Consider the following 15,103-nt stretch of genomic DNA (forward strand, 5'->3'; position numbering starts at 1 on the left):
TAAAGGCAATATAGTGCAAAATAAAAGCAAAAAAAAAAAAAATCCCAAAACCACCCAGTATAGTACAAAATAAAGCTAAATGGAGTGCAAAATAGGGAGTATAATACAAAAATAAGGCAATGATCGGACGTAGCAGCAAAAAGGGCAGTAATGTGCGAACATGTGCAAACAATGTAAACAGATGTAAACAGTCAAGGAAACAGCAACAAAAAAGGGCAGTCATGTGCAAACAACTGTAAACCACGGGCGATTGCTCTAAGACAACGAGAGAGGCTCAGCCTCCTCTAAAAATGACGAACATCGTGTAGGATGAATTGCGCTAGGCTTATGTTATAGCCGACCTTATAACATTGCTATTTCAGATCCAGAATCATAGAAATATATGTGCTCAACCCAACTACAGTGCAAAATCATTCCGTTATAACTTTCCCCAGTTCGCCTAATGTGTGCGTGAGTTTTCCCCCCTCATGACAGCTCGATGCAGCCCAGCCTCAGTGGATTGGGAGCTATGTGCTTGTCAATCTCAAAATGCAAGACGATTATTGGACAAATACTGTGAAAACGCCCGCCCACGGAGTCTCACGGACTCCCAGCCTCAATGGACTTCAACGGCATTTGGGAGCTATGCGCTTTTCAATCTCAAAATGCAAGACGGTTATTGGACAAATACTGCGAAAATGCCCACCTACGGACTCCGAGCCTCACATGGGAGGGACATGGCAGTTTCCGCGAGGAGACTGGTGATTGGTGAAAGCGGCCGGATATTTTCTTTGATTGACAGCTCGTTTCAACTATAGACAGGCAGCAGTACAGTGTTGCCAGATTGGGCAGTTTCCCGCCCAATTGGGTGGTTTTAAATGCATTTTGGCAGGTTTTGAACATATTTTGGGCTGGATAACATCAGCAGTATCTGGCAACATCAGCTCAGTCCCATGCGGATTCGCAAGTGCTGTGGTGTATTGTAAGAGATCAGCTTACATTTCGATTTCATTCATTACATACGGTTTCTACCAGCTTTTTTAGTTTGTATATATTTTCATTGTAAATAAAGTGTAAATATAGTGTTGTCAAGTTTGCTATCTTAGTTCCAGAAATTTCATTTATTTGAGTGACTGAACTTGAACTTGAGGGGGCTAGTCAGCTAGCAAGAAAGCTGTGCACGGATGCCAAGCATTGCTGATTTAATTTTGGCGAAGCCATTTGCCAGTCTTCCTTTCAAGGAAAAAATTAAAATTAAAGAGCAGGGTAGACCAATGCCTCAAATTGACTTGGCGAAAAGGTAGGGAATAATACTCGTTCCTTTCAGCTCTCCTGGTACGAGAAAGTGAATTGGCTAACAGCATGTGACCCACATCAACAACAGTAAATAGGCTACTTTAGTAATATGTCATGGATGGACCAAAAATATAGAATCTATTTAAAATGTTTATGCTGAGTATATTATATTGGAATATATGTTTTTCTGGATATGAATTAAACACAGCTACAATTTGGAAAACATTTTTAAACAAAAACACAGCCGAGGTCAATTTTTAAACAACATGCCACAATTTTAAAATATAAAATGTTAAAATATACCCCCCCCCCCCCCCCCCAACACCACCATCATGTATATTGGACAATAGGCTAATGGGCCAAAAGAACCTGTTATTTCACAGTTTGTGACGCTGCCAACAATCAGCCAGATCAGAGGCAAGAGTATGCGCAAAATTGATGTGTTTTTTCTTTTAAAATCTGGAAATATCGTAACCGACCAGCCTCCCCTGTTTGAAAGACTACCAGCCGCCACTGGTGTAAACCGATGTAAACAGTTAAAGACAGTTTACAGGGAGGTAGTCCATGGTTATAGACTCCTGTCAACTGTTCAGGAGTCTGATGGCAGTGGTAAAGAAAGAGTTCTTTAGTCTGACAGTCTTACATTTCACACTTCTGTACCTCCGGCCTGAGGGTAGAAGTGTGAACAGTCCATGCTGGGGTGGGTGGGCTCTTTGAGGATAGAGGCTGCTCACCCTCTCCACCTCAAGCTCCCAGATGAACAATGGATGATGCCGTCCTCACACCATGACACCAGACTGGCCACCTCCCTCCTGTAGACCATTTAGTCTCTGCCAGTGATGCATCCTATCACTGCGGTGTCGTCCACCAACTTCTCAAAGACTAGTTCCTTCCTGGATACTGATTTTGTAGCAAATCATGATTACAATGATCTGTTCACATGACCTGTTTTAAATCACATCATTATTTAATTGTTTTACCTCATTACTAGTCATAAATTGCCCCTGTCCCAACTTTTCTTGGAATGCTTTGCAGGCCTGAAACACAGAAATTGAAGTATATTCACAAATGAAATTAAATTGACCACAAAAAAAAAAGAAATATCTTGGATTTATACTGCCTACAATGAAATACAAGTTGTTCTGCCCTCAATAGGATGTGGAAAGGAATGCAGATAGCTAAACAGTTCCAATAAATATCCAGGAGACCGCTTGTTTGGTTTAGGATGTTTTTCAAGACTTTAATCTTTGTGAAACTAAAATACAGAAATAAAAATACAAATTACACATCAGCCTCTCTCTCTTACAAACAGTGAATTAGCAATTCAACAATTAGCACGGATCTTAATGTAACATTAAAAATATCATAGATGTGCTAACATGATTAGCATCACCATATTTTAGGTCGTTTTTACCCAAATTGCAAACTGTTTTAATAACCACTTGAGTTAAAAGTCCCAAAACCAAATATCTATTGTTACTTACAGAAATGGATTCTTCAGGTCTTCGCAAAGAAAAAGTGAACATGAGTGGGGAAAAACACAACTGCTCCCTTTCACTGGCTTCCTCATATGGGGGGTGGACCTATAGCAAGCCTACATGAACAAAAATCTCAGAATATTAATTACTCTGGTGATCTTCTTAAGGGGCAGCACACTCCCCATGTGGCATAATGTACAATATCACTCTGTCCCTTTAAGAATAAGCACAACTTCTGAGGCAGGTCTTGAATACACTGTGGAAGAACCTCCTTTAACCACCCTTACCTCCACTTTATGAACCCTGTTATCCTGATCAGGAAAGGTGTTTAATGTAAATTCACTCAGCCACTCACTCATTTTGGCCTGACTGTCCTTCAGAAGCACAACCTCCCAATCTTCAGGTAAGATTAGTCTGCCTGCCATTTCCTCCTTGGCTGCAGTGTCACCAGGTACTCTTGACACCACTGTTTCCAGAATGAATCAGCAAGGCTCTGGACTGGTAGAGATTCTTAAGATCAAAGTCCCCTGAAGGAGCAGATACAGAGTCTATCTTCTGTGTTAAAAGCATGGCAGGAGGAAGTACAGTGGGTGTGTCTGAGTCTGATGATACAGGAACTATTGGCCATACATTCATTATGGCAGCAAATTCTGCTATTAGTGTGGAAGGACTTAATGTGTAAGGCTAGGTGAGTCCACCTTGAGCAATACTGCATCTAAAATGTGATAAGCAACCCCTATCACCCTTTCCCACATTCCTCCCATGTGGGAAGAATGTGGCAGATTGAAATGGCATGTGTAGCCTTGTTCTTTGAGGTAAGACTGGAGCTTTGCATTTTGTGGCATTATTCCAAGTTCTTTACATGCACCAACAAAGTTGGTTCCATGGTCCAAATGGAACAGCTTCACTGGACCCCTGATTGCTGTGAATCTTCTGAGAGCATTTATGAAGCTTGATGTGGATAGTTACTCCACTTCCTCCATATATACCACTTGTGTAACCAAGCAGGTAAACACGATGGCCCAGCACTTGCTGTCTGAGAGACCCCCTCTGGTATGGTGAGCATATACGGTCCATGGCCCAAATATGTCAAATCCGACGTGTGTGAATGGAGGAGCTTGGATGAGATGATCAGCAGGTAAGTCAGACTTTTTTTTGCTTTTCCATACTTCCTCTTAACTTCCTATAGGTGATGCACTTGTGTATGATGCTCGATACCAGTCTTTTTCCTCCAGACCAGTGGACCAATGGCTCCTTCAGGTAACATGCCTCCCCTGAAGTATCACTTGTTCATGATAAAACTGTAGCAGCAATGTAGCAAGGTGATGTTTTTTTGGGGGATGATTATTGGATATTTCTCTTTCCAAGGAATCGCAGCTGATATGTGGCCCTCAACCCTCACCACGTCATCTTTATCCAGCTTTCTGAGAGGGCTCTGTTTTGAGACAATTTCTCATTTAGACAGGGTATCGAGTTCCTCTGTGAAGACCTCATGCTGAACAGTCCAACTGATTACTGTTCCCCCCCGCATAAGTTCATCTGCTTTTGCCATGTCTCCCTCCAGAGCTCTACAATGTGATCTGACCTTCTGATTCAGTCTGGCTATTCCATGGGTGAGTAATTTCCAGATGGAAAAGTGATAGAATCTATCTGAACCAAGCAGTGTTTCAGAAACTTTTGTGGCAAAATTCACAATTGGTGGTCATATATCTGCATCCAAGTCTATTTCAACAAGCTCAAAGAACTTTGGGTGAAGAGTTGCAGCTCCATCATCTTTTCCCAGAAATAAGGGTCCTGAAAGCCAATTTGTGTCCCCCAAGTGTATAGCTGGTAGGGGCCATCTACCATAGTCTGCAGAGTTTTGCTCCATGCAAATGAAGTGCTACTGTTCAGGATGAGTTAACTTATGGATAAGTGCAACTCTGTTGGCGATATACACCTAGAACTGCCAATTGGTGTTGTAAATATAGCCCAGCACAACTCTATTTCCAGTATAAAACTTCACTTGTGTGGATTTCAGTATCCAGCTCATCCACTTACAGGTCAGCCAATTCAACTGTCAGCACAGCTGCACAAAGCTCCAGCTGAGGCACAGTATGGGAATGACATGGTGCTAATTTGGAATTTCCCAAGCAGAATCCAACATGAATTTGTCACTTATTGTCAACTGTTCTGAGGTATGCCAATGCTGAGATGGCCATAGTGGACGCATCAGAAAAGACACATAGTTCTCTGTGCTGTGTGGTGAGCAAGGACACAGGTAAGTATGGCTGAGGAATCTGCAGTCACTCCAGAACCAAGAATGAGTCTTTCCAAGACTTCCACTACATCTCTTTTTCAGCAAGCAAAGGGGTGCCATAGTCACAGTGCTCAGTGCAAAGCTTTCTAACTAGAGCCTTGCATTGTACTCCCCTTACAGAAAAAACACATGAATTTCCCATGTATTTCACATGTGATCACATGTTACCATGTGTTACCATGTAGAGCACATGTGGAAAATGTGTCATCACATGTGTAAAACATTCCCACATGTGATTCACATAAAATTGGGCCAAAACCACGTTTCCCACGTGCAAAACACATTTTCCACATATTTCACATGTGAGAAATCACATATGAAGTTCATGTGGTTTTTCTGTAAGGGTCTTACTGGAGCCATGAAACCCAATGGGCTGAATAGGCTGTTGAAAGAATTCCTTTGTGAATTAATGTCTTCTCCTCTCTAGAGACAAGGAAGATAAAGCTGTTTCAAAGTTCCAGTTGAGCCATAAGCTTCTTTGTAGAGGTAATGGATCTACACCCAGCTCTAGGTCTTTCATCTCCTTAGCCTACTCATCATGTGGAAACACTTCCATCATTCTTCCACCCACTCTTCCTCCAGACTCTAGGACTTTGATTTCCAAATGAAGTGGCTTGATATTAGGAATGTGACAGTTGTAGCCCCTTTCCTGAATATATCTGTGTGTGGTGGCTCTTGATGCACTGACACCAGCCTCAGTCCACTCCTTGTGAAGCTCTGCCAAGTTCTTGAATCAACTTTTCTTGACAATCCTCTCAAGACAGTGGTCATCCCTGTTGTTTATGCACCTTTTCTAGGCAGCCTTTTCAGCAATGAACTTCTGTTGTTTACTATCCTTGTGAAGGGTGTCAATGATTGTCTTCTGGACAACTGTCAAGTCAGCAGTCTTCCCCATAATTGTGGCTGCATGTACTGAACTAGACCAAGAGGTATGTGGTGATTATGTTTTACTCAAATTTGAAATGAAATATTCTAATTATTTGAGATACTGGATTTCAAATTTTAATGAGCTATAAGCCATAATCAGCAAAATTAAAACCAAAAAAGGCTTGAAATATTTTACTTCACAGGTAATCCATCCATTATCCGTAACCACTTATCCTGTACAGGTAAACTGGAGCCCATCCCAACTGACTATGGGGGAGAGGCAGGGTACACCCTGGACAAGTTACCAAGACATCACAGGGCTGAAACACAGAGAAAAAAACAACCATTCACAACTACAGTCAATTAGCCTAACCTGTATGTCTTTGTATATATGCACACACACACACACACTGCTCAGCGTAAATGAGTACACCCCTTTGAAAAGTAACATTTTAAACAAATAAACAATCTCAATGAACACAAAATTTCCAAAATGTTGACAAGACAAAGTTTAATATAACATCTGTTTAACTTATAACATGAAAGTAAGGTTAATAATATAACTTAAATTACACATTTTTTCAGTTTTACTCAAATTAGGGTGGTGCAAAAATGAGTACACTGCACAACAAAAACTATTACATCTAGTACTTTGTATGGCCTCCATGATTTTTAATGAGAGCACCAAGTCTTCTAGGCATGGAATGAACAAGTTGGCAACATTTTGCAACATCAATCTTTTTCCATTCTTCAACAATGACCTCTTTTAGTGACTGGATGCTGGATGGAGAGTGATGCTCAACGTGTCTCTTCAGAATTCCCCATAGGTGTTTGTTTGGGTTCAGATCAGGAGACATACTTGGCCACTGAATCACTTTCACCCTGTTCTTCTTCAGAAATCCAACAGTGGCCTTAGATGTGTGTTTAGTCATGTTGGAAAAGTGCACAATGACCAAGGGCACGGAGTGATGGTAGCATCTTCTCTTTCAGCATAGAGCAAGACATCTGTGAATTCATGATGAGATCAGTGAAATGCAGCTCCCTGACACCAGCAGTACTCATGCAGCCCCACATAAGGACACTGCCACCACCATGTTTCACTGTAGGCACCATGCATTTTTCTTTGTATTCCTCATCTTTGCAAGGCCATACAGTTTTGAAGCCATCAGTTCCAAAAACATTTATCTTGGTCTCATTACTCCAGGAGTATAGAGTCCCAGTAGTCTTCATCTTTGTCAGCATGGGTCCTGGCAAACTCTAGGCAGGCTTTTTTGTGCCTGGGCTTTAGAAGAAGCTTCTTTCGTGGATGGCATCCATGCATGCCGTTCCTCTGCAGTGTACACTGTATTGTGTCACGGGAAATAGTCACCCCAGTTTGGCTTTCTACTTCTTTAGATAATTGCAGTGAACTTGCATGCCAATTTTCTTCAACCCTTCTCATCAGAAGACGCTCCTGTCGAGGTGTTAACTTCAGTGGACGACCTGGATGTCTCTGTGAGATGGTTGCAGTTCCATCTTAAATTTTTGGACCACTTTTGCTACAGTATTCTGACTGATAAGTAAAGCTTTGCTGATCATCTTGTAGCGTTCACCTTTGTGGTGGAAAGAAATTATTTTCTTTGAGGAATTCTGAAGAGACAAGTTGAGCATCACTCTCCATCCAGCATCCAGTCACTAAAAGAGGTCATTGTTGAAGAATGGAAAAAGATTGATGTTGCAAAATGTTGCCAACTTGTTCATTCCATGCCTAGAAGACTTGGTGCTGTCATTAAAAATCATGGAGGCCATACAAAGTAACAGATGTAGTAGTTTTTGTTGTGGGGTGTACTCATTTCTGCACCACCCTAATTTGAGTAAAACTGAAAAAATGTGTGATCTAAGTAATATTATTAACCTTACTTTCACGTTATAAGTTAAACAGATGTTATACTAAACTTTGTCTTGTCAACATTTTGGAAATTGTGTTCACTGAGATATTGTTTAAAATGTTACGGTACTTTTCAAAGGGGGTGTACTCATGTACGCTGAGCACTGTGTTTTTATATAATATATATATATATATATATATATATATATATATATATATATATATATATAACAACACACACACAGTTAGGTCCATATATATATTTGGACACTGACACAAATTTTGTTTTTTTACCTGTTTACTGAAACATATTCAAGTTATAGTTATATAATGGACAGAGTCCATACTTTCAGCTTTCATTTGAGGGTATCCAAATTAAAATTGGATGAAGGGTTTAGGAGTTTCAGCTCCTTAACATGTGCCACTCTGTTTTTAAAGGGACCAAAAGTAATCGGACAATTGACTCAAAGGCTATTTCATGGGCAGGTTTGGGCAATTCCTTCATTATGTCATTCTCCATTAAGCAGATAAAAGGCCTGGAGTTGATTTGAGGTGTGGTGCTTGCATTTGGAAGATTTTGCTGTGAAGAAAACATGCGGTCAAAGGAGCTCTTCATGCAGGTGAAACAAGCCATCCTTAAGCTACGAAAACAGAAAAAAAAACATCCAAGAAATTGCTACAATATTAGGAGTGGCAAAATCTACAGTTTGGTACATCCTGAGAAAGAAAGAAAGCACTGGTGAACTCAATGCAAAAAGACCTGGACACCCACAGACGACAACAGTGGTGGATGATCGCAGAATAATTTCCATGGTGAAGAGAAACCCCTTCACAACAGCCAACCAAGTGAACAACACACTCCAGGAGGTAGGCATATCAATATCCAAATCTACCATAAAGAGAAGACTGCATGAAAGTAAATACAGAGGGTTCACTGCACGGTGCAAGCCACTCATACGCCTCAAGAATAAAAAGGCTAGATTGGACTTTGCTAAAAAACATCTAAAAATGCTAGCACAGTTCTGGAAGAACATTCTTTGGACAGATGAAACCAAGATCAACCTCTACCAGAATGATGGAAAGAAAAAAAGTATGGCGAAGGCATGGTACAGCTCATGATCCAAAGCATACCACATCATCTGTAAAACACGGCGGAGGCAGTGTGATGGCTTGGGCATTCATGGCTGCCAGTGGCACTAGGTCAGTAGTGTTTATTGATGATGTGACACAGGACAGAAGCAGCCGGATGAATTCTGAGGTATTCAGACATATACTGTGTGCTCAAATCCAGCCAAACTGATTGGTCGGCATTTCATAATAGATGGACAATGACCCAAAACAAAGCCAAAACAACCCAGGAGTTTATTAAAGCAAAGAAGTGGAATATTCTTGAATGGCCAAGTCAGTCACCTGATCTTAACCCAATTGAGCATGCATTTCACTTGTTAAAGATTAAATGTCAGACAGAAAGTCCCACAAACAAACAGCAACTGAAAACCGCTGAAGTAAAGGCCTGGCAGAGCATTAAAAAGGAGGAAACACAGCGTCTGGTGATGTCCATGAGTTCAAGACTTCAGGCAGTCATTGACAAAAGGGTTTTCAACCAAGTATTAGAAATGAACATTTTATTTCCAATTATTTAATTTGTCCAATTACTTTTGAGCCCCTGAAATGAAGGGATTGTTTTAAAAAAAATGCTTTAGTTCCTCACATTTTTATGCAATCATTTTGTTCAACCCACTGAATTAAAGCTGAAAGTCTGAACTTCAACTGCATCTGAATTGTTTTGTTCAAAATTCATTCCGGTAACGTACATAACCAAAATTAGAAAAATGTCTGTCCAAATATTTATGGACCTAACTGTGTGTATAAATACACACACACACACACACACACACACACACACACACACACAGAGTAGTGCTTGAAAGTTTGTGAACCCTTTTGAATTTTCTATATTTCTGCATAAATATGACCAAAATCATAATCAGATTTTCACACAAGTCTTAAAAGTACATAAAGAGAACCCAGTTAAACAAATGAGACAAAAATATACTTGGTCATCTATTTATTGAGGAAAATTATCCAATATTACATATCTGTTAGTGGCAAAAGTATGTGAACATTTGCTTTCAGTATCTGGTGTGACCCCCTTGTGCAGCAATAACTGCAACTAAAAGTTTCCAGTAACTGTTGATCAGTGCTGCACACTGGCTTGGAGGAATTTTAGCCCATTCCTCCATACAGAACAGCTTCAACTCTAGGATGTTGGTGGGTTTCCTCACATGAACTGCTCGTTTCAGGTCCTTCCACAAAATTTTGACTGGATTAAGGTCAGGACTTTGACTTGGCCATTCCAAAACATTAACTTTATTCTTTAACTATTCTTTGGTAGAAATACTTGTGTGCTTAGGGTCCTTGTCTTGCTGCATGACCCACCTTCTCTTGAGATTCAGTTCATGGACAGATGTCCTATGTCACGGAATAATACAGCTCAAGTGTAGGTCCACTCATAAATAAACTGGCTCCGCCCCAGCAGCACTTTAGTGCAAGGTGTTTATTTTACAAAGTGCTCCCAAATAGTCCAACAGTGCAAAGGTGATAATTATAAATAAAGTAGCAAAATTTACTAAAAAAAAAAAACACTAAAGAAAAAAAAAATACTTTCCAAATGAAACAAAATCAAACACAAGAATATCCCAAAACAATTTAGTTCAGTTTACATCCAACAACTACAGCCGCAATCTGCATTACAATTAGTTACCTGAGCTAGTACTCTGTTGCTTATCCTTCACTCTCTCTCCCACAGAATGATCAGGGTGAACATTTTATACTCTCAGCCCCTCCCCCAGGTCATACCATTACACAGTTTTAAAAATAAATTACCACAATTAAACATTTTTAGACATAAATAACACAGCCATCAAATAGCTTTAACAATACCCTGCATAAACATCCATTTTACAACAGTTTATTCCCCACAAACATTATTATTTTATTAGTTTGCAAAACACCCCTCAGAACTTGGTTTTGCCCGTACCCATGCTGCATTGTGCAGTCCTGACGCTACTGAATTAGCCCTCTGTTATTGCTGCTCGGGTTGGCCTGTCATGGCAGCGCGCACACCATTCAAACCCTCCCCAAACAAACGCCGACCGGACTAAAACCCCATAGAAAAGACGAACAAGACAGAAAAAACAAACCAAACACAAGACACAACCAACATTACCTAGACAGCTCAAACAAGTAAGTATATGTTTATTTTAATGAGTTATGATTTTACCACGGTAGGGAAAAAGACGCGAGTTTTAATTGTATTTGCGTGTGGTGTGCGTTGCTACTAAAGTCAGGTGTGCACCTCTGCTGTAGTAACTGGGATAGGGAAAACAGACTTAAAGAGGAGCTAGACAGAGCCCTCTGTCACATCCTGACATTTTCCTTCAGAATTTGCTGGTATAATTCAGAATTCATTGTTCCATCATGATGGCAAGCCGTCCTGGCCCAGATGGAGCAAAACAGGCCCAAACCATGTGTGGCAGCGGGGGCATGGTCAAGTGTCAGTCTCTGAATGGAGGGCGGAGTTAGGGAAGGCAAGTAGCAGAATCATGACACCTGATGGGAATTAACCTGTGTCTTCCCCAGTGACCGTGCCCTATAAGGGAGAGCAGAGGAAGGGAGAGCAGAGGAAGGGAGCTCTCCCCCAACCTGGATGCTTGTGTGTGTGCGCGTGTGAGAGTGAATATAAACGCTGAAAAGCAAAATAAAAGTTTTTGAGAACTCAGTTCTGGCCTGCCGTGCTTCTGTGCTCCACCCACCTAGAACTCTTGCTACAGTGGTGCCGAAACCTGGGACTCGGAGTACGGAAGAGAACAGCCCCATGGAGTCTTCCCCCTTCAAGGACCTGGTCCATGGCCTCGCCACGGCCCAACAGAGCCAGCACCAGGCGCTGGTCACCCTCCAGAAGGAGCAAGAACAATGGTTCGAAGCCTTGGTGCTGGCACAGCAGGAAGATCGCCAGGTGTTCCGGCACCTGCTCGCATCGGCGGGGTCTGCCATCACCACTGGCATGGACCCTCCCCACCTCACCCTAACGAAGATGGGTCTGCAGGACGACCCCAAAGCCTTCCTTGCTCTTTTTGAGCAGGCAGCAGAGGCGTGGGGTTGGCCGGTGGAGCGGCGCGCCTCCTCCCCCTGCTAACGGGTGAGGTGCAGCTGGCCGTGCTACAGCTCCCTGCTGACAGCCAGCTGGTCTACGCCGACCTCCACAGGGCTGACCTCCAACGTGTGGGGCACACATACCAGAATGGCAGCGGCAGCGCTTCCATGTGCTGCGCTTGGAGGAAGTCGGCCAGCTGTTCGTGTTTGGCCAGCAGCTCCAGGACGACTGCCGGCAGTGGCTGAGGGCCAACAACCGCGACGCTGAGGGAATCAATCATCAGCCTAGTGGTGCTGGAACAATTCATCGCCCGACTTCCGGGAGGAACTGTGGAGTGGGTCCAGTGCCATCGCCCAGCGTCACTGGATTGGGCCATCGAGCTGGCGGAGGACCATATGGCGGCTGTTCCGATGGCAGGATGGCGTGTCCACTCTTCTCCCCTCTCTTCTCTCTTTCCCTCTCCCCCGTTCCTCGTCCTCACCCTGTTCCCCCACCGCGGAGGTGGGGCTGGCTCTACCCCAGCCGGCACACCGCACCCGTGGTGCCCTACTGTTTCCTACTCCTGTGTCTGTGTCCCCCCCCCCCCAGGTGAGTGAACTCCGGTGCAGAGGGAGAGCCTGGGCCAGTATGCTGGAGCTGCGGGGAGCCGGGGCACCTCCAGCAGCAGTGCTCGGTGATGGAGGTGGGTGCGGTGGTCCGGCTCTCCAACTTGCCAGAGACCGCCCTCGATCAGGCCAGAGCGTATCGCATACCGGTGAGTATCCAAGGGGATATGTATCAGGCTTTGGTGGATGCCGGCTGTAATTAGACCTCAATCCACCAAAGCCTGGTGCAAGACGAGGCATCAGGGAGAGCACAATTGGTGAAGGTGTTGTGTGTGCACAGGGACGTTCACAACTACCCTTTAGTGTTGATTCACATTTTATTTAGAGGGTAGAAATTTAGAGTACAGCCAGCGGTTAATCCTCACCTTACCCACTAGATAATTTTGGGGACTGATTGGCCAGGATTTGGGGAATTAATGACTCATTCAGTGAAGAGTGGGGCCTGCCATAGTTTAGTGGGGGGAGGTTCCGGTGTGGCATTGGCAGGAGCAGCTGTCACAGAGCCTTCTATGTCATCACCACGTCAGAGTGAGGAGCAGCCTGCTCTGCCTCCCTCTCTCGGGGATTCCCTCGTGGATTTCTCGTTAGAGCAGTTGTGAGACAAGACTCTGCGGCATGCGTTTGACCAAGTGAGGGTAATCGATGGCCAAATGCTCCAGCCAAACACCACACCGTCCTTCCCCTATTTCTCCATTAGGAAGGATAGGTTATACCTAGTGACGCAGGACACTCAGACTAAAGAACTGATAACTCAGCTTTTAATCCCAAAGAATCGCTGGGAATTTATATTCCAGGCAGCTCACTTTAATCCCATGGCTGGACACTTGGGGTGGGATAAGACACTAGCCTGAATAATGGCCTGGTTCTATTGGCCAGCGATTCTCAGTGATGTCCGTAGGTGGTGTACGGCATGCCGCGAATGCCAGTTAGTAAATCCAGCGGCCATTCCAAAAGCGCCTTTGTGCCCTCTGCCATTAATTGAGACCCCGTTCAAAAGAATTGGGATGGATCTCGTCGGGCCATTAGATCGGTCAACATGAGGATATCGCTTTATTTTAGTTCTGGTGGACTATGCAATGCGATATCCGGAAGCAGTGCCTCTTCGCAATATCTCAGCACGTAGTATTGCAGAAGCGCTCTTCTGCATCATCTCCCATGTCGGAATCCCCAAAGAGATTCTGACTGATCAAGGCGCTACGTTTATGTCACGCACACTGCGCAAATTGTATGGGTTACTGAGAATTAAGCCTATCCGCACCAGCGTTTATCACCCACAAACGGACGGCTTAGTCGAACCGTTCAACTGCACCCTCAAAAACATAATTAAAAAATTTGTAAGTGAGGATGCACGCAACTGGGATAAATGGCTCAAGCCCCTGTTGTTCGCAGTGCGAGAGGTCCCACAAGCCTCCACGGGGTTCTCCCCATTCGAATTATTATACAGGCGTAAGCCACGTGGTATTCTAGATGTGCTGCGTGAAAATTGGGAGGAGGGACCTTCAACAAGTAAAAATGAAATTCAATACGTTATCGACCTGCGCGCCAAACTCCACACCCTCATGCACTTAACCCAGGAGAATTTGTGGCAGGCCCAAGAACTTCAAGTCTGTCTGTACGACAGGGGCACGCGCCTTAGGGAGTTCACCCCAGGAGATAAAGTACTCGTGTTGTTGCCCACGTCGAGCTCCAAATTAATCACCAGGTGGCAAGGACCCTTTGAGGTCACACAGCAAGTCGGGGATGTCGCCTATGAGGTGAGGCGAACGGACAGGGGCGGGGCATTACAGATTGAGGTGGTAAATCTGTTAAAACTTTGGAGTGAGGAGGTCCCCATGGCGTTGGTGTCTGTGGTTCCAGAGAAGGTGGAGCTGGGCCCGGAGGTTCAAAAAGAAAAATTGACATCGCCCACTGCTCCAGTCCCCTGTGGGGCCCACTTCTCCCAGACCCAACTCGTGGAGGTCGCACAGTTGCAAACAGAATTTTCTGACGTGTGCTCTCCCCTGCCCAGCTGCACCCACCTCATAGAACACCACATTGAGACGCCCCTGGGGGTAGTAGTGTGCAGCCACCCTTACAGACTGCCCGAACACACACACACAAAAAAAAGGTTGTTCGGGAAGAACTCGAGGCCATGCTTGAAATGGGCATCATCGAGGAGTCCCACAGTGACTGGAGCAGCCCGGTGGTCTTGGTTCCCAAGGCCGACGGGTTGGTCCGGTTCTGTGTGGACTATAGAAAAAAAGTCAACGCATTGTCTAAATTCGATGCATGCCCAATGCCTTGTATTGGCGAGTTGCTCGATAGACTAGGCATGGCTCGTTTTTATTCGACACTGGATTTGACAAAGGGATATTGGCAGATCCCCTCGACTCCACTATCTCGAGAGAAAACTGCCTTTTCCACACCGTTTGGCTTACACCAGTTTGTCACACTTCCTTTTGGGCTGTTTGGGGTGCCTGCTATGTTCCAGCGGCTTATGGATTGGGTCCTCTGTCCCCACGCCACCTACGCAGCTGTATACCTAGATTACATTATTTACAGTAATGACATGGCCAC

The sequence above is a fragment of the Neoarius graeffei genome, chromosome 6, assembly GCF_027579695.1.
Source record: "Neoarius graeffei isolate fNeoGra1 chromosome 6, fNeoGra1.pri, whole genome shotgun sequence".
Lineage (NCBI taxonomy): Eukaryota > Metazoa > Chordata > Actinopteri > Siluriformes > Ariidae > Neoarius > Neoarius graeffei.